Genomic DNA, 20,157 nt, shown 5'->3' with positions numbered 1-20,157 from the left:
GGCCTCAAGGGGACTGTTCCAGCCCTGACTGCCATCACCCCTTTAACTCCTGGCACCTGTTGCCCTGCTGACATTTAAAGGTTTGTAGCTTTAAGGGAGTGTTTGCTATAATTAGGAGGGAATGTAAAAAACCTGGTGCCAATGAGCTTGATTGGTGCCAAAGCCTGATTGGCTGTGAGAGGTATAGATGTTGCTTCCTGTGCCTCACCTCTGCTAGAGGGCAGCTTGGCTTTGTTGGAGAGAGGTTGTGGAGGTGACCTGAGGTGTGTGAGTACAACCCCACTGAGGGCTGGAAGGAAAAGTGGAGTTAGAGGTGGTCTTGTACTGCTGCTGACTTCAGCTGGGTCTGACACACTGGGGAGAGTTAATGCTGAGATGCTTGGAGTTGTGGAGGAGAGCTGGTGGGTCCGTGAGGAGAACCTCAATTTGGGAAAGAGAGAAGACTCTCTGGATCTGGCATAATTTGGGATTTCTAGGGAGGAGCTTGCCAGCTGAACTAGGGAGCTTTGGTTCCTGCTGGTATGGCTCAGCCTTGCTAAGACACTTCAATGTGTGTTTAATTAAGAAGAAAATGGGCAGAACAAGTGGAAAATAACAGTATATCTCAAAGAAAATTCCAGTGGGCAAGAGCTGTTAGTTGGCTTCAGATAGAAAGGCTGGGCTGTTCTAAGTGATCAGCTTTTTGGAGGTGAGGGAGAGGGGTACAAGTGTACACTTCAGGGTGTGAGGAATTAAAGGGCAGCACAGCTGCTAAAAAATTGGAGTTGATGTATCTGCCTCTCTAAATGCAGCATGTTTGCCAGAACTCTGCAGTTGGATTAAACTCAAAGCATATGTTCTCTGACTTCAGAACTATCCCACACTGGGGTGCATCCATCACTCCTGTTCTCTCCTCAGCCAAACAGCTGAAGTTCTGGAAATGAGCAGAGTTGCCCCTCTGAAGTCCAGCAATCCTTGCACTTCCAGTGCCTTAAACTTCCTTTTCTCCATTGTCCACTTCTTTTCCCATACAGGTCCTTGCTATTTTTTTTTATTTTATTTTTTTTTCCTTTCTGGTTTCTTGCTTTCTTGATTTCTAATGTCTCTTCCTTAATTTTTTGCCCCTGTTTTAGGGATATGGCTCTGCCATTTGTTCAGTGATATTCCAGGTAAAGTAAGTTTATGTTCTTCCTTTTGCTTCTTTCACATTTTGGAGAGGCTCCTTAGAAGCACCTCAAAATAAACCAAACTTTGTTTTCACATGGACAAAAATTAACTGCACTCAGCTTCTGATTTCCTGAGATTATCCCTGTTTATTGTTATCAATACTTCTTTGGTGTTTCCTTGCTATTTTCAGTCTTGTTTTGATTGTATATAGATTGGATCAGGGTCTTGTAGTTTTATTACAATTACTGAAAAGTAGGACAATTAAATGTTGGCTTGTCCTTAAGACTCACAGTGAATCCTAAGCTGCTGATAACAAAATAATTCAGCAGAGTGAAATTAATCTTTTGTGTAAGGTATTTTCTACAGTCATTGAGAATCCATAAAAAAGATGAATATTTTCCAGTGAAACATGAAACATACTGATGACCTCAAGTTGTCTACTTATCTTTGTAACTGGCATGAAATCCAGCATGGCTGGGAGTCCAAATCTTGTCATTTTGGCTTTGTGTGTGTTCTGCTGATTACCTGCCCAATGAAATAAATAGGCAAGATGAGCTTTTTGTCATCCTGCAGCATCTGTTCATGAAACCTCTCTCTGGGAAAGTGGGTTGGAAACATTTAGATGAGGATTTTTTATTCTAGTGTAGGCTTGCTGCTTTGTAAAAACGTAAGAATATTATTGATAGAATAAAAGACTCTGAACTTTCCTCTTGCAATCCATGGTAGTTGCACTAAGATTAAAGAGTTGCACTCAATTAAAGAGAAGAAGCTCTTTACGCTGCAGTGGTTTTGCCATTTCTGTCTTAGTCAATTTTGATATATTAAAATTGAGACTGATTTTTTTAAAAAATAAAAGTTTAAAAAATTTTTTAAAAAAATAAGAGTTTAATTCTGCTACTTAGTGGAACTGTAGCTTATGAATTCTACTGGGCAGAGCTGTAAAAGCTAGGTTTGCTGCAGTTACAGAAATACCCTGATGTCAATACAGAGCTTATTGTGCCAATGGCAAACTGCCAGGAACATTGATTTTTCTTCTCTATTCTTGCCTTGATTTAATTTTCTCAGACCATTTTGTCTCATCTGCACCTCTTTTCCAAATCTGCTGTACCTAAGCTGTCTCTTGCCCTCTGCCCTTCTGGTTTTGGGTGAGGCCTCTCCCAGAGGCTCCTGATTTGCAGGGTTGCCATTGTTTTAGCTGCCAGCTTCAGTTCAGGGGATGAATTCTTTCTGTAGCCACCCTAAAGGAATGGAAGCATGTTACAGCATTACTGAGAGCTACTTGTATATTCTGGCCATGAGATAGTGCTTGCTAGGATAGGTCGTGTGTGGCTTCAGTTGTATGGGAAAATTTATATTTGTGACATTCCTTTTTAAGGTATTCAGCCCTTCTGATCTAGGGGAGGTTTCAGAGTCAAGGGAGGAAGGAGATGCATAATTAAGAATTAGTTGATACTAAATTTAGATTGAGGGAGGAAAATAATAATAAAAACTTTTATTAAAGGTTTAGCAAGTCCAACTATTTAGGATGCTGAGTTCCCTGGGGACTGATTGCCAGGTACAGGGTGTGAGCCCCTGGGATCTGACACGGGGGAGGGGCAGAGGAACCAGAGAGCAGCAAAAAACTGGGTGAAACTATCATGAGCATGGCCCAGAAAGATAATGGCTGTAGGACTCCACACGATGCAGAGAAGAAAGCAAACTGGAAATTGTGCATGATTAATCTACTCACTGTTTTCTCATTGTGTTGTGGAGACTTGAGTTTATAATCTGGATTGTGCCAAAGGAATATCTGGTTTGTATTATCAATCTTGTCTCCATATGGAAACAAGTCAGATCAAATGTCAAGATTTCTTATTCTTTTAAGTGCCGTTGTGTTTTACTGCATCTTTTGATATCTCTCATAGCAATTTTCTTTTTATTCATCATAAATGATTAATTCACTAGGCAGTCAGCCTCCCTTGAGTATTGCATGGCTCTAAATTGCTTATTTTGCCAGAAAATATTTGTTACTGGATCAGAAAAGCTTGACTGACTATTAAGGAGGGAATTCTTCCTAATAAATATTTCTTCTCAGTGAGCATGCCTCTACATTGGAAAAAGAGAATATTTCTGGGAAGCGTTCAGTGTTGTTTTACTTACTGTACAAGTTAGAGTTGTAAAAGGCACTTTGCCATTCCTACCTTAAGAAGATGTTCTGAAAGACAGAAGAAATTTTTAATCTAAAAAATATTATTTTTGATTGGGAAGGAGATTTTTATAATGCACAATATGAAAAAAACCCTCAGTTTTATAATTCACACCTTAATGTAGGTACAATAATAATGTTAGACTGATGTACTGGTGCATTTTTCTGGACTCTAATTTCTGAAACTGCCCAGAGAGAGGGGACAGACTTTCTGATTTTTGTCAATATAATTATACAGCTCTCAAAGGATTTGCTTCTATTTTCACCAGTCAGGAGAGAAGTAGTTGACTCGTAATATGCAACCCATAAATTCCATTTCCTGCCTTCAGATCTCTCAATCAGAGAGATGAAGGAAGATAAAGGAAAAAAGCACTCAAACAAAGGGGTGAAAGCCATGTTTGGTCTTTTTGGAGAAAATGAGAGTGGAGCTGTTCTGGCTGGACTGTAATAAGAGTTGTTTCAAAGAGGAGGGGTGGCAGGAGGTGGGTCATTCCCTCTGCCAGATTTTGATTTAAACCTGAACACAATGCTCAGGCACCTGTTGAGAGCTGAAAGCTTTTCTGGAGATTGTGGTGCTAATTGTCCCTCGAAGCTGGGGGATTATGTGTAACCCGAGCACCCAGCACTGCACTTCTCAGGGCAGCCCTGACAAGCGCTGGAGGGGAAAGTTCCTCTGTTTTCTGCTCTTAATGCCACCAAATGGGGATTTGTAAAGTTTGTCTTTAATCTCATCTTGCAGTGATGCCCTCTGCAGAAAGAGAACTACAATCTGCAAGTAAAGCCAATGTAAATAAAAGTATAGTATTTTAACTTCACAAGAATACTATATCACATACCCAGCTGAATCAAATCTCCCATTCTCTGTGCAATAGGCCAGTGTGTTGGGTTTTTTTTTCTCCCCTTTTGCATTTAAAAAATACCTTTCATGGTATAAACATGCTTAATCTAAATGGACCCTCTGATGCCTGGAATTGCTGAGCTAACAGAGCAAACAAGGTTTCATTCTATTACTGTTGAAGTCTCCATTCACTTCACTCAGCCATCCTGAGATCAGGGTATTGGAATATGAGGAGAATTCATGCAGTTTTTCCTTGTCCCAAGGAAGCAGAATGATTTGGGTGGTATCAGCCTTTCCTCAGTCATCTGAGGCCAGGCAGTAGAAAGCATCCCTAGAGGACTTGTAGCTGGGTGCCATGCAGAAGGAAGAGCTGTGAATTGTGAAATTTGGCTTAAAACTTTGCTCTCCTTCATTTATAATCCAATATAACTCTGGAAGCTTCTTAAGGTTTACATTAAAACGTGTTTTTGGATGACAGTTCAGCACAAATTTAGGGTTATTAATTTACTGTGGCTTAGACTCTAACAAAAAATAACTAAGAAGTAACTTATTTTAATGTTTCTTACATAAACACTGCAACCTGCTCTTGGAGAACATTAGCTATGAGTTGCTTGACAAGGAAATCAAACCAGCTGCATTGTCTGCCCTAAAGTTATCAATCTATAATTAAATAATCACTGTGGAAGCATTAACCAAAGGGTAGTGTTTCTTCCACAGGTGTGTCTTTAAAAGATACTGTGTACCTATTGAGCATATAAATGCTTATGTGAAATATGACAATTTTGGTGATGAAATTTTGAACATATTTTAGCACTTGATTATTACATTAGAAAACTGTATTGAATTCTCTCGTCTTCCCCCTTGATAACAATGGATTCTTGTCTGAAAGCTGCTTTATTTTCTGTACCAGACAAAATGCTTCATATTTAGGACTAGCTCAGCTTCTGCCAACAAAAGGCATCTTAATTTCAGTAGTATTTCTAGTAATTTGTTCAATAACAAGAACTACAAAAGATGAATACAGAACATTCCTTGGCACCAAAGAAATGCCATTGGGTTGTATAGACAGCTTTTAATTTACCCACCTGCCTTGACCATGCTGCAGTTTATACCCTTTTCTCAGAAGGGAAATGATCCCAGTGTTTACAGCATGAGCTATAATGGAATTATCTTATTTAGGTTCAAACCTAGCAATGAAGACACAATTTCTGCGGTGAGAGGGTGTTGACTCTATAACCCTGGCAGAGAAAGGAGTAACACCTGAGACTAATGAGCACCAGATGAAAGCTCCTGTGTACTTCAGCTGTGGCTGCCACCAAGGTAAATTGCAAAACTTTCATCAGAACGGCTAAAAGAAAGAGCTTATCTTGAATATTTCAGTGAAAGAACTGTAATTTCTGCAGCTGAGTGCTTTTTGTTGATTATTTACACTATTTGGAGGAGTGGAATGCATTATTTGCACTTGTCACCTTTAAAAAGCTTTCTTGAAAATGTAAAAATATTCTGGTTTGCCTGGTTTATCTTATTATTCATGTTCAGTATTTCCAGTGGGTTATCTACAGCTCACTAAGCAGGCAGACATAATTTCTTAAAATGGAGTGTTATTCAGTGGAATAGGGATAAATCTAAAGCAAAAAAATAATTTCAGTATGGTAAGCACAGCAATTTGTATTATTTTAGCTCAGCGTGGTTGCAGATCTAAATCTCCTAAAAAGATCCAGGAGAAAAGGTACATTTACACACAGCATTTTTAAAAGGCATAGTCACTTGCTTGTGTTAAAAGCTGCTCATCCATAGGAAATACTTGGAACATTGAGGTTTTTGAACGATTGACTAATTAAAAAAAAAAAATTAGAATGTGTGGTGAAAGGAAATCTTCTGGGTGAAGAAATGTGAAAGTAACATTTCTGGCAGGCTACTTTGGGTGATGTCATTCTCCCAAATGTGCCAAAGTCTGGTGTTTTACAGCAAGAACTGATTTCTCAAGGCAGGCAGAGTCCATGGGCGCTTGGTGCTGCTCTCAACTTCAGCCAGCCCAGCTCTGTGCATTTTTGCAGCCTGTTGGATGTAATAAACCATGCACACTTCTAAACATGGCACTGAGGCTTCATTTTAATGTGAGAACACACTCACATGGAGCTGCACATGCTCCATAAATCCTGTGCACACCTTTCATTGGGTGGGTTTGTCTCTTGGCTGAGGATCTGCTCAAGGCCAGTGTTGGGTATTCCTTGCCTTCTGTGTTAATTGTTAAACTGATTGGGTTCTGTGTAACTCATCCAAGAGGGAGCACAAATCCAGTCATCTCTGGGGACCTTAAAGGATTGTCCCACTACGGGCCAGTAAATGTAGATCACTTCTGTGAAAGCACAGCCAATATTTGGCTTTGTTGCATTTTATATTACTGCTTTCATTCCATCAATTTGAACAACTGGGCCCAGTCGTGTGGAATAGGTACTTTAAAATAAAAATTGTAAAGAGTACAGCTGGCGGCAGAAAATACTCAGGGCCTGATTCTGGAGAAATTTAGTGGACTGCTAATGGAATAAGGTGTTTCTGGTCCCAAGGTAGACTGGCCTTGTGGTTATTGCATCTGAAAGAAAACTGCTGCATACTTTTCCTTTTTTACTTCTAGTGACAAATACCATGTCAACAGTGAGTAAAATTTTTGTTACTAGTTGTATATTGAAATAATCATATAATTATGTAATCATATAATTATATCAATCAAGATATCAGTGTCTTATGAGCAGGTTTATTCCTTATGATATTAGGAATATAATCAATATTGTAAATCAATGTGATTTACATCACAAAGTACCAAATCAATATTTCCATGCTAGCAAATAGAATAAAAGAATAATGATACTCCTTTATTCTGTTTGCTAGCATGAAAATATTGATTTGGTACTTTGTGATTCAAGGACTTTCTACATCCATTGAGGAAAATCCATTTGGTAAAGCTCTGGAAAGAAAATCCATCAAAGCCTCTCAAGCTTTATCAAGTCTTATTGACATTAAAAATGCATATATTTGATCTAAGCTTGGTGGGCATCTCTTATTATGACACTGTCATTTTATGACGTTGAGTATTCTTAAGGTAAGTGTATGCCAAACCAGCATTTTGGAATATTTATGTCTGTAGATTATGGTAATTCTTTGGTTGTGGGATCCCAAAAGAATAGCACCTCTTATAGGCACACCTGCATGATGGTGGAAAGTGCATCCTCAGTTTTTGTCCCAACAAAGATTGCAGGTAGGTTACAGCAGAGGAAGGGTGTGGCAGCATTGGAAAAATGGAGGTAAGACAAAAAAGTCTAACAATTCTTCTTATTCCCCACATGAGCTCTGGATGAAAAATGTTTAAATCTGTCTGAGAACCAATGTTTAAAATGTCTATCCATATAGATGACGTGGCAGTAGTGAAAGTTTCGGAGTTCATAAAACGCAGTGCAAAATTTTATCTGATTCTAATTCAAAGTAGTTATCAATACTCTTCATTGGTACCATGAGCCATTTAACATTCAGTATACTTGCCAAGTGCTGTAGGTGTAATTTCATTTTTAACAAGTCACTACCAGCAGGCTCAGGTTCCACTGTCATTGTAGGACTCCTTGGCTGTCATAACCAAAGCTGGAATGTGGAACTTTGTGCCTGGTGTAGACCAAATAATTTCACTTAAATGTTGGTAATTTTAGCAAGTCTTCATTAACAAAATGCAAAAGCATTTTTGTTATGACTGCTAGACCTTCCTAATAAAAAGAAATAATCAATGCATATTTGAAATATAATAGGCTTAGTGTCTAATTGTAAAACTTAAATAACCGTACTGGAGATTTCTGTAAATATTCAATATTTTTGCCGTGTTTATGGTCTTGGACATGTCCAGCTGTGTTTGGGTGTTTAAATGTGTCATTGAAACGTGCTGTACCTCTGCAAAAGCTCTTGGGAGCAGCTGCTGCCTGGGCTGGGCGTGCTGGGGTGCAGGAGGATTCTCCCCCCTCTTCCTGAGCCAAGATTTTATTAGGCTGGCTTGTAAATCAGAGGGATGGATGCCTGCTGAGTTGGGATTTTTGGTTATTGCTGCACTGAACTAGGATTTTGGTGTTTCAAAGATTCAGGAGCTGGACTGCATTGAGTTATTTGTGAGTGAGCAGCAGCTGGGGAAGATTCAGCACTGTTTACTGGCAATACCTATGGACAGACAAATCCAACAGCCACATCTGCACTCAGGAGTGTCCTACAACCACCTCATGGATGTGTAGGTTACACTAAAAATGAGGGAGGAGAGGCACCTTCATCTAGGGAAAAACTACTTTATCATGTTGTATAACCCATGTCCTCCCTTTCCATTGTAGGAATTAATTCCTCAGGATTTGGACTTTCTGGGAGTCTTGTTTTAATTTTACAATGTAAAGAACTACAGGGGTAGAGACCGTGTCTTATTTATTGCTTTTATGAGTCATTTAGTTCATTTTTGGATGCTTGACAGATAATAATGTGTTTGATTGCATCATGTGGTACACCAGGTCTGGAGGAAAACAGACTTTCAACTCTGTAATGAAGTCTTAAGCTTGATTTACTGTTTACTCATTCAACAGCAGACGCAGGCCAGAATTCAGCTCATTTAAGTTCTATGGAGTGGCTCAGCCAAAGGCAATATAAAACCAGGTATCATCAGTGTACATCTAATAGTTCACACTGTGTGACGCTGTCTAGATTTTCATCATTAATGTTCCTGCACTAAACATGGCGCATTGGATAGAAGAAAACTTGGATGGATTTCAGCTGGAAAATATTCCCAGTATCCAAGAGTTCTGTAGAATAACATGTTAATGGTTGTAATTTTGCAGTAGTCCTTATACACTCTGTATTTCCCAGTTGTTGAGCCCTACTCTAATTAATCTCTCAATAAAACAAAACAAAACCTTCCCCCCTTTTTTCTCTCCCATCCCATTGTGTGGTCTTTGGAAAGCCAGAGTTGTGGAAATATCAACAAATTAATTCTTAACAGAATAATCGAGCTGACAGCTAAAGAGATGCTCACTTTATCAAGCACTTAAAAAAATAATACTTTTGTTCGAATTTTGTTCTCCATTATTGATTTTTCCTTTGAGTGAAGCTGAGTCTGGTGCAGAGGGCTGTGGAGGGCTGGGATGCTTTTGGCCGGGCCTGGGGATGTGGTGTTCAGCCTGAGCAGCTGAGGGAGGAGCTCTGGATTCCTTTTCCTCCTCAGGGACATGGCAGTAGTCAGGAGCTGAGGATGGACCTCGTTCTGGGGCACATGCTCAGCCAAGGAAATTTGATCAAGTTGTGTTGAGCAAAAATTCCAACCTGCCGTGGATGGGGAGTGTCAGAAAGGCAGGACAGCACTGCCTGTGGTGAAGCTCTTGTGTCAGAGGGATGAATTAACAACTTTGACTGCAGTGGGGCTGCTTTGGGATCTGAACTTCCAATCTCCCTGAGGCTTCTCAGGGAGCTCAGCCATGGCAAAGGACTAAGAAAGAAAAAGGACTTAAATGTTATGGAATATTAATAGAGCCTTCTTGGTAATGGGGGGATTTCCAAAGGGGGGAGGCCAAAGTGGTCAAGTCCAAATAATGCAAAACTGACTTGAAATATGTGATTTAGATTTATAACATGTCTCAGTTGAACGGCTGGACAGAATCACACAAGTTAATTTGGACTTCCAGAGCAAGATCAGGAAAGGGAGACCACTCAGGAGACCATTGAATTCATCAGTGAATCCTAATCATTTACTGGAGAAGTTAAAAGAAATTGTCTTTAATGAGGAGAATGAATGTTGGAAACTATTTTGGTGCAATTTTATCTTTTAACACTTGATCCTAACCCAGCTTATGACACATGAGAAGATAAATTCCTGATATGAGTTGTCAAATTTGCATTAGGTACAGGCACTAACTAGAGACTTGTGCCCATCCAAAACCTGAGCTGTTTTTAAAAAAATGGATTTCTGGAATTTAGAAAAAAAAAGTCTTTGTAGCTATTAAAATCAATGAATGAATTGGTATTTTATTATGACTAATACCTTTATTGAAATGCCAGATACATTCAGGCATTAAAGGCTTTAATAATGTGGCTCAGATAAAGGGGTGATTTATTTTTCTGGGTTGCATTTTTTGTTGATAAATTGCTGTGTTTTGAAGGACAAGAGCCCTAATGTCACCATAACCTACTTCTGAGAAGCTAAAGGGAATATCTGATGCTTTTTTTGTAATCTGAAATCACAGCTGTGGAAGTTCAAGTATTTTCCATTCAAACTGCAATAACTCAAATTTCAGCTCAGTTCTTGGATCAACAGTGGATAATAGTATTCTGGTTGAGTTATCAGCTGGTTTGTTCCAGAGCCTTTGTATTTTGGTTTATTAGACACAATCCCAAGCTTACGGAAGGAATTCTTCATTCTTTTAAGTGCTACTGCAATTATCCAAAATGTTACATATGTGAGGAAAAACACTTCTTTGGGTAACCTAGGAAGATTCAGATCATTCTCTTGCTCATTATAGTTCTCTATATTGTATGTCAGAATTCCCCAAAGGCTCTTGGAAACTTATCCATGCCTCTGTGTCCACACAACCTGCTCTTGACTTTGCCTTTTGAGCTGTGTATGTGTTTGCTGCTGTTAAAAGAGCAAATCCTATGGAGCAGAGGCCTCATGAGCTGCCAGATAATGCTCCCACATGTAAAGATGTTTCTAAAGGAGCAATGTGAGTTGAAGCACTGTCAGAGCAGAGCTTTCTAAAATTTGTTGTAACCACTAAAATGTTGAATCAAGGGCCAGGTTGCTTCTCTAAGCATTTTGAATGGATAGTTTCTAAGAAACAAACCCAGAAAGTGCAGGCAAAATTGTGTTTTCACTGAAGCCTTTGAAAACTGCAATGTTTAAGCAGGGCTGGTGTTTGCTTCTTGCTTAATGGCTGTATCTTGATTTGTAGTTCTTGCCAGGGCTGGGTCTCATGCACTCTGACCACATCTGCTCAGCGCTGGAGGACTTGCTGGCAAAGGAGCAGGAATTCTTTCAACAGTTCTTTGAGTAAGGATCAGCTACTTTTAATTTACCATGGGATGAAAACATTTACATGATGTTCCCACAGCACAGGTGATGCATCCTAAAGGTTCATAACCCAGTTTACCATGTGCTGATTTGTTCATGTATCTCTGCTTTAGTTTTCTGGTATCTGCTTTATTGTGGGAATCAGCTGTAATTACCATGAACAACATGTTTATGTCCTATAAAGGAGAACCCATTTTAAAGTAATTTTTAAATTTCATTAGATTAAATATCATTTTGGTGGAACACACCATTCAGTAACTTCCTCTGAATGCTTAGCAAATAGCATTTCTAATTAAACATGTTGTGCTTGCCCTTGTTCTTTTGTATTACACCATTTGGTTGGAGCAGAAAATGGTCACGAAAGCCAGGAGTGCCTAATAACTGGTGTGATAGAAAAGCAAATTGGTAGCTCAGTACCTTTTAAAACAGCTGTAAAGTTTTTACTTGGTAGCAGAAGTCAATTGATTTTTTCCTTTCTTCCTTACTTTGCTTTTGGGTTGTAGTCTGAGGATATTTTTTTTCCTGCCACAGCTGCCTGCAAAAGTGCCAGGTTTGGCAGCTCCCACCTGTGTAAGCACTTGAGGTAGAGTGGTGTGAATTAGCCAAAAACTGCTCAGCTCCAACTGTTGTGCGCCGAGGTGGCTGAGGAGGGAGCTGCTACCAGGAAGGGTTTCCTGCCTTGTAAACTAAAATCATTTTTGTAAATATGATCTTTGGGTTTTGGTTATGTTGTGTATATTCAGGGCTCTTTCTGTGAGATTTTTGTTTCATTGTCCAATTAGGAAATCAGCTGGATTCTCTGGCCTCTGCCCTTGGAGGCTTTGTTGGTTTACATATTTGTGTATTGCACCAACATCAGTAGCAACTGGGAACATGAAATAAAAACTGAACTTTCAAGAAGGGGATTGACCATTTTTATCATTGCAAGTTTTATTTTTAAAAAAATCTCTTGATTTTTGCCTTGTAAACGTTTGAGAACCCAAGTGTTCCAATGCCCACTTGCATTGGGCCACTGAGAATCACCTTCCACTGCCCAGCCTGCTGAATCCACAGAGAGCATACTTTGATTTCCATGTTTTCTGTGAGCAATGGGAACAGTGAGCCTGTTGCAAATGCACAGCTTAAACATCTCGATTCTGTGGCTGGTTTCAGGTTCTAATAAATATTTATTCATTGGGGTTTGTTGCTGCAGAAGTTGCTCTATTTCTGCTCTGCAGTCCTGAGTATCCACCTTGGGCTTTCCTCTTCCTGAGGAGGGATTTTCTAGAGGCATTGAGCCTACAAGATACAAAAACCAGTGAAGTCCACCCCATTAGCAAGGACTACTTGGTATTCACACAATAAAGGGAGGGAAATTTCAGGTTCCTTATTGTTGTGTTTGAAGCCAGCTCTGGTGATGGATATACAGATCAAAACCAGGTGAGTGAGGACCCAGAACACAATTGGAGTGGCTGCCATGTTTATCCAGAAGCTGACACATCTTAACTAGAAGCTATTCTCAAAGTAGAGATGAGGCAAAGAACGTGACATGTGTTTAGGAAATGTGCTTCTGGGTGAGTGGGTAAATTCATGGAACAAGGAATTTTGAATCTGTGTGCATTTTTACATTTTTAGCTGTATGGATGAGCTTCTTTGTATCAAGTCCAAGTCCTCCTCTGGAAAGGAAAAGAGGTTTTCTTGGTTCTTGCCTCTCTGGAGGACATGGGGAGGGGTGGAGTTGAAGCAGGTGGTTGCTACCAGAGGTTGTTACTATATTTGAGCTCCACCTTGGCCTTGGAGTGAGAATTGCCCTTGTGGAGAAGGGCTGCTTTGGCAAAAGGGGAAAAGTGTTTCCTGGGATTAACAGCGATTCCTGCTGCTACTGTTATCTGGTGTTTGTGTTTTTGCTGGCAAGTGATGGTCCTGCTTTGGTTAATTGCAGTCAGTCCCATTTAATGCTGTGATGTGGTGAAGCCATGTGGTTTATGGCCCACAGTTGTCAAACAGAACAATTCATTAAGCTCCTAAGTCTGTTGAGTCCTCCTTATTCCCTTTTAACTCAGTCTAGTGTGTTCCCTTATTGCCATCGTAAAGATGTCATAGCTGCCCAATGCTGTTCATATTTCTGTAACCCTTCTGTGTTACTGAAGACCTTGTTTCCACTGCCACCTTTGGTGGGAGTTTTGTGATTCAACTGGGAAATTTTACTTCTAAAAAACCTGTCTCAGTAATCAAAGGTTTTAGAGGGATAGGGCATAGCTCAGGAGTCCTTCATTTCGAGTCTAACTAATGAATCTGGGATCCAGTGGGAATGCATGATGTTATCTTGGACCTAGGAGTTGGATGCATTTTTCCCTTATTGACCTGTGGCTGACTATCTTTAGTTTATGTGGCTGGAGTTTGTGCAGTGAACTGTCATGGGTAACTGAATATTTTGTGTAACTGAATAAATTGAAGCATGTTTCCAGCTTGGGTCATTAATCAGTTGAGCTGGGATAGTCACTTGGGGGGGGCATCTTCTGTCTTTACAGTGGTTAGGCTTAGTTGAGTTCAGAAGTTACAAACCCAGCCTAGCAGTCTGCACCACTATTATGGGACAAAAAGAAGGTATTTACTGTGCTAAAGAAGAAGAATCCAAAATAACCAAGCCACATCTACTCATTGTAAACAAACTCTGTGCAAATTTCTATCCCATGCAGCATCACTGCCTTTACCACAGATGCACAGTGGGAATCAGTGACTGCAGTGATTCATGCTGCAGTTCTTTTCTTTCCTTGCTTTATTTTTTTAGCATAAATGTGACACTTGCAGAACTCGGGGAGTAAAAACCATTTGGCTTTGGCAAGCAAGTGTGGGTAGAGAGTATAAAATTCCAAACACAGCTGTGCCAATGTGCTTCAGTCCTAACTTACAACATTTCCTGCTCTTCCAGAGCTGGGGCTGGCTCAGGGATTGCCAGTCATGACACTTTTTTTATGGTGGTTTTGTGCTGTGGACCAATGGGGACCAGAATGAAACCAGCAGACTAATTTTAGTTCATGATCTGAGGTTTTGAATCCAGGTCTGCAGAAGTGAAAGATTAGTGTGTATTAGCTCACTGAAAATTTGAGCCTGTTCTCCAGCTGGACTGTCTTGACCACCTGCTAATTTGTTGATAAGGTGAGAGACTGGGCACTTTGGGTCCAATTCTGACCTCGTGTGCCCTGGTGTAACTTACATGGTTTGAAAAATCAATTTCAATTGTTTGATTTAAACTTTAGCTAGGCCTAGACCTCTCTGCTCTTTTATTATTTTAAATAAAACCATAGCACATTTGCTTTTTGGTTGTATAACCTTTTTTCCCGTCCAATTTTTCAGTTTCTGGAGACATCTGTTTTCTACTGGTCTTGCTTTTCATAATACCACCATAAAATAGCTTTGTGTTTGTCTTCTGTGAGCCTTTCTTCTTTCAGTGGTAAGGAGTGTACCTAAAATGTGTTTGTTGTCTTGGTATTGCCTTTTCTCTGCCATTGTAAAGTTTCATGGCAACAATTCAGAGACTGGATAGAGCCCCCTGTTTTGCCATTGCTTCAGAAAAGGAGAATACTGTTTGTATGGGATGGTCTGCAGGTGGGTCATGGCATCCTGTTCAGAACTAGCTACTGTATTTCAAATCCTTGGATGCTCTTAGAGTGCTGAAGGGAATTTGCCTGTTCCCAGTTGGATGTGAGAATTTTGAGCAAGTTCTTACCTCCTGGGTAAGTCACTGACCTGGAATAGCTTAATTTCCTAGCTCTGACACAGATTTCCTCTGTGGTTTTGACCATATCATTTAATTGCTTGTAGGCTAGATTCCCTTATCAGTGTGCTGTCTAGAGATAACAGAGCCTCCTTGCATCCCAACAGCTCTGGAAATAGGTGCATGCCAATTTGTTTGGCAGAACACACAAAGATCTTCTTGTTTCAGGGCAGCTGGATCTTTGCATGCCATCAACTCTGTTGACTTGTCCAGTGTTTACAGAGGCAATCAGATTTTCAGAAATTAATCACAACTTTTTCTTGACTGGTTAGTGGCACCAAGAAAAGAAACATGTCAGCATAGTATTTTCCCTGTAATTTAAAGGCTGTTCTCAAGTTGCTTCCAGTGATTGAAACTGCTTGTTCTAATTTTAAAAAATTATAATAATTTGTTTGCCTGTGTAAAACAGAAGAATGCTTTAAATTTATATTTATAATGAGGTACTGCTATATTAGATGGTATTTTATAGGACACATTCCCACGTAAAGAATTAAAAATCCCCATTCTTGACCCGACTAAAATTCAGGTGCCTGCATTTGGAGAAGAGGATGAGCAGAGGGCTGTAGGAGCTCTGAAGAGCTGAATGCTCGGGTGCCACCTAGTGCTGCCGGAGCCGGGGATGGCCGCAGCCTCCGCGGCTCCTGTCCCACCTCTGCTCCGGGGCTTCCTCGGGAGAGCTCCGGCCAGGCTCGGAAGATGAATGAGCTGACTGGAAATGCGCGATGAACCCATTTCCCCCTGAACTTGACATGATTCGAATGAATTGCTGAGAAACTCTGGGCTGGAGTTGCAAGAGAAATATGTAATATATGTATACATATATATATACACACACATGAGCTATCAAAACAGCTTGAACTGTAAAGCATCTGATTCTTTACCTCATAACGTTGTTTGAAAATGAAAAGATTAAGATACATTTTCTGGTGAGAGAGCAGTGTGAGGAAAAAAAGAATAAACTCATCATGCTTCAATTAAAATAAGCATCTAGGAGTTTGGGAGCTAATCCAAATTTAGAGGAATCTCCTGAGGCTTCAGTATAATCTGGATTTCCAAGTTTTGCAACTTCTTTCACTGTTTTGGTTCTTTCATTCATGAGCTCCATGCAAGAACCCTACTGAACTAAGAAAATAAGGAAAGGAGCAGATTTCGTTTATTTCTTTTAAACATAGGGCACATTGCAGGTTAGTGGAGTTTAGCAGCTCTTTAAATTTGTTCACACTTTTACTAGGGTTTTTTTTTTTTGTTTTTTTTAAGGGGGCATGAATGGCTAAATGTGATTTAAGGGTACAATATAAGAGCTGAATCATCACAGGTGGCAGTTTTGATCTGCATCAGAATGTGATATCACCATGATAAGATATTTCAATGAACATAGAACTTCTTTAAACTTACTTGACTGTAGGTGATGTTGGAAGTGGGAGCAAATGTGCATTTAAAGCAGAATCTTGTAAACACCTTTATAAATATGGGCACAACCTTTCTTCCTGTACCATGAAGGTAACTACATTCTTTTTGAAAGGAGATTAAAATGGAAGAAATATCTCTAAGTACTGCTGACACCTCTTCAATGTATTTTTGTCTCTTTTTTAACAGAGTTTTTTAAAATAGTAAAAAATCCATAGCTGCTTTCCCAACAGCTGTTCAATAAGTGGTCTCTGAAAAGCTGGATGGAAAACTCCCCTCTGATCTGCTACTGCTTGCAGTGCATTTGCTTTTTGACCAGGCTGCTCACATGATAAATTTGCTCCTTACCCTCAAGGAAGGAGAAGGAAGCCGTTTCAAATAACAAAGCAAAAGTCTTTCCTTAAGAAGAACTGGTCACCAGCCCAATTACAGAGGAGCCTCCCCTACCTCAGGCTGGTGAGCAGAATGTTTTTCTGGCATGGAAGTTTTCCAGTCATGCGAAATAACCATGAAGGGATTTCTAAGGCTCTAATGGCTTTTGAAAAAAACTGCACCGTGTGAGCCATTACAGCTCTGGCTCAGGAACTGTTTCCCAAGTAGAGCTGTTGGAAGCAAATGGCAACTGTTGCATTTTGACAGTCTTAAAGCTTTTGCTTTAATCTCTTGTCCTCCTTAGAAATTCCTTATTAGAGGATCTCACAGTATCTCGCAAGCCGTGGTGAATTAAGCCATGTGCTTGGCTGAATCCCACTTTGTGTTGTTAACTTACTGAGTGATTACAAGTGAATCACTTCCCACAAATGCAAAATAGGAATTAGAGTACTTGGATGATAATTTCTTTGGCCCAAGTCTGTCTTTTGTTCCATTCTACAAGAGTAGCACAGCAGGGGTGCAATTCTAGACTGGGTCCCAAAGTGCTACCACAGCCCAGCCACTGCTGCCTTTAGCAGTGCTGCTGAGGGATTCCTCACTTGGATGCCATGATGGAGCATCATCAGAGTTATTGGAACAGAATGAGATAATGCATATGAAATACTTTTGCTTTAAACTTCTTCTGTAGAAGAGCTTGCATTAATTGAAGGATGATTGTGTTCCAGGGTGATGTCACATGCCAAGCTGGCCATAAAAACATGCTCAGTTTGTGAGTCTGGGTTTGGATTTTAACCAGCTGCCTTTGGTAGTGGAGGTGGAGCACTGGGGTTTGGCCTGAGCTCCTCTGTAGATAATGAGAAGCATTTATAACCTCGCAGTTTTCATTCTAGGAAGGGGTTTTTTAATTGTTACCCAGAGAGGTTGTGGATTCCCCATCCCAGGAAGTGCTCAAGGCTGGGTTGGATGGGGCCCTGAGTAATGTGATCTAGAGAATGGCATCCCTGTCCATGGCAGGGGGCTGGAACTAGATGCTCTTTAAAGTCCCTTCCAACACAAACGATTGGGTGATTCTACAACAGAATATTCCACTTGACAGGGAATAAAGTGCCATCTGGTTTTCTTGGAAGTTCATTCAGTGCATTCTGTCCTTCAAGGAAGACCCTGCTTTTCTTCATCTGTTCAAAACCAAGACTCTTATTTGATTTGAATTTCATTATGAGAAATACTTAACCTCCTTTCCATCTCTTTCTAAATTCAATTACTTTGCTAAAAGATTTTCAAGGAAGATGTAGACATTATGAATTCTATATTCCACAACTTTCTGTTGAAGGCTGCTCTAGATATTGAAACTTGCTCTTGGTTATACATTGAGGAGTTTTTGGGAGAAAGCTTTTTTTCCACTTCTGGGAAAACTGCATCCTATTAAAGATTTTTTTCTTATCAGAGAATGCTTTTTACTCCACTCATGCAGGTGATGCATTATCACTCCTGGAGAGAATGGAAGTGCCCATGGATTTTACAGAGAGGGCATCTAAGTGTGACTAATGTCTTCTAGTGAAGGGTTTTGAGAGCAGCTAAACTTAGATTAGATACTGCATTGCTTCATTTTGATGGATTAATAAAGACAAAAGGGGGTAGAAGGAATTGTATCTTACACAGACTTAATGCTGAAAAATCCCACAGCACTTTGTCCAGCTGTTGAACACTCATGAAATCTACACGATGATTAAGTACAAGAATCAAAAATACTATTAGAGGTAAAATAGTTACCTAACTTGAAATGTTCTAAGGTGTAGCATTCATAGTCCTATTCAAAAAACAACAACAAAAAGTCTGGGGTTTTTGCTCAGCCTCTGCATGTTGCCATTTGAGAGGGTGCTGCTGATTCCAGAGCCTTAGTGGTGATTCTGGGGATGAAAAGATAGATGGAGCAGGGAATGCCATAGGTTCATAAATAATTACCTGCAGTTAACTTAGGGGGGATATCTTTAATTTGAATGATAATGTCTGTAATAGCACAGCATTCTTAGAACCAAGCTCAAGCATTGGCTGAGCACTGAGTTGGAGGAGAAACTGCTGGGCATTGCTTTGACAAAGAAGAGATGGGAACCAGGTGGGAGCTGCCTGGGGAGGGATTAAAGCTCAAGTCAGTGGTTTAAAGTCAGTGCTGGATTATGGCAAGTAGCACTGGTGTCACAGTTTGGGGGAGATCCCACACTTCAAACTGCCTGACTCTGGAAAGTACTACAGAAATGTGTGTCCTTGCAAGAGCAACTAAAGCAAGGGAATCACCAGCAGTGAAGTGGTGCTGGGCTATAGAAAAAGAACCATGAGTGGCCTCTTTGACTTGTCCTGTCCTGAACTCTTCTGCAGGTTGGCAGGTTCTTCTTTCTGTGTCCTGCATGCACAATTTTCTTGTTTTATTGAATTTAAAGTCATGAGTAGACAAGGAGAGAGTCAGAGATGCTCTCCGGAGGGTATTCCCTAAATACATTTGCCTCTGCTGTCCCTGAGGCTGCAGTTGTTTCCAAGCTTGTTGTTGTCTGATTCCTCAGCACGGTGTTTTTTCACTGCTAGTGCAGTTTGCTTTGGCCTGCTGATGAGCAGATATCCATGGAAAGCCACGGTGCCCAGCCAGAAACCTATTTTTGTCCTGAATCAATAGAGCTCTGCAAGCACAGGTCCAGGATCAACAGAGATCCATGGAAACTCTTGCAGTGCTCCCAGCAGCGAGGGCTCCGGGCGCTCCAGAAATTGCTTTGTCCTTCTGATCTGTGTTCTGGGTAAAGCACAAACCAGTGCAGGGGGAAATGGAGGGAAATACTAAATTTTTGAGATATTTCTGGAATCAATGAGATGTTCTGGCACCTACAGTCTAATCCTTACTGAATTTGCCCCCACTTCAGCTCGAGCACAGGTGTGCACTCAGGGCACAGCTGCTACCACATGGCTTGGAGTTTTCAGAGTTGGTAAAGAAGAATCCAGAATAACACAGGGAGAAAATACATCCTTCTCTTTTAATAGCTGCAGGAAATGCATTGTGTGTTATGATTGCAACTTTTATTTTATTGCATGGCTGCTTTAAAGGTGGAAGCTTATCCCAGTGGGGAAGGTGGGGCATGAACAAATAACCTGACTGGTCCTGCAAAACACAGAACTGTTGGGGTAGGTTGGGAGAGCAACCGGGACATTCCAGGGCCTTTGTTTAATCACCAGCAGATAACTGTGCAGCCTGAGACCAGGCTGGTCCAACCAATCAGCTGCAGGACTTGAACCCCAAACCATCTTCCAGGCTGTGCTGACTGCTCAGGGATGGAAATGGCACAGGATTATTTTCTATATTATTTGTCTGCCTTGCTGCTGACACAGCAATTAAT

The 20,157-nt window shown here is 40.4% G+C and overlaps 1 long non-coding RNA gene across 3 annotated transcripts in view; it reads left to right on the top strand.

Moving 5' to 3' along the window:
* Positions 1–224: 224 nt before the first annotated feature.
* Positions 225–20,157, top strand: part of LOC119695207 — a 96,571-nt gene continuing 76,638 nt past the window's right edge. The window contains exons 1-4 of one of the 3 annotated variants that reach the window (XR_005255089.1): positions 225–263; positions 1,113–1,148; positions 5,349–5,489; positions 11,126–14,635. This is a non-coding gene — a long non-coding RNA (uncharacterized LOC119695207). Of the gene's footprint in view, positions 264–1,112; positions 1,149–5,348; positions 14,636–20,157 lie in introns of those variants that run through there. The other 2 variants (XR_005255088.1, XR_005255087.1) reach the window with 2 other exon arrangements.

Source organism: Motacilla alba, chromosome 4A (genome assembly GCF_015832195.1).
Source record: "Motacilla alba alba isolate MOTALB_02 chromosome 4A, Motacilla_alba_V1.0_pri, whole genome shotgun sequence".
Lineage (NCBI taxonomy): Eukaryota > Metazoa > Chordata > Aves > Passeriformes > Motacillidae > Motacilla > Motacilla alba.
The sequence above is the reverse complement of the archived record's forward strand: the minus strand, read 5'-3'. Positions and strand labels throughout refer to the sequence as shown.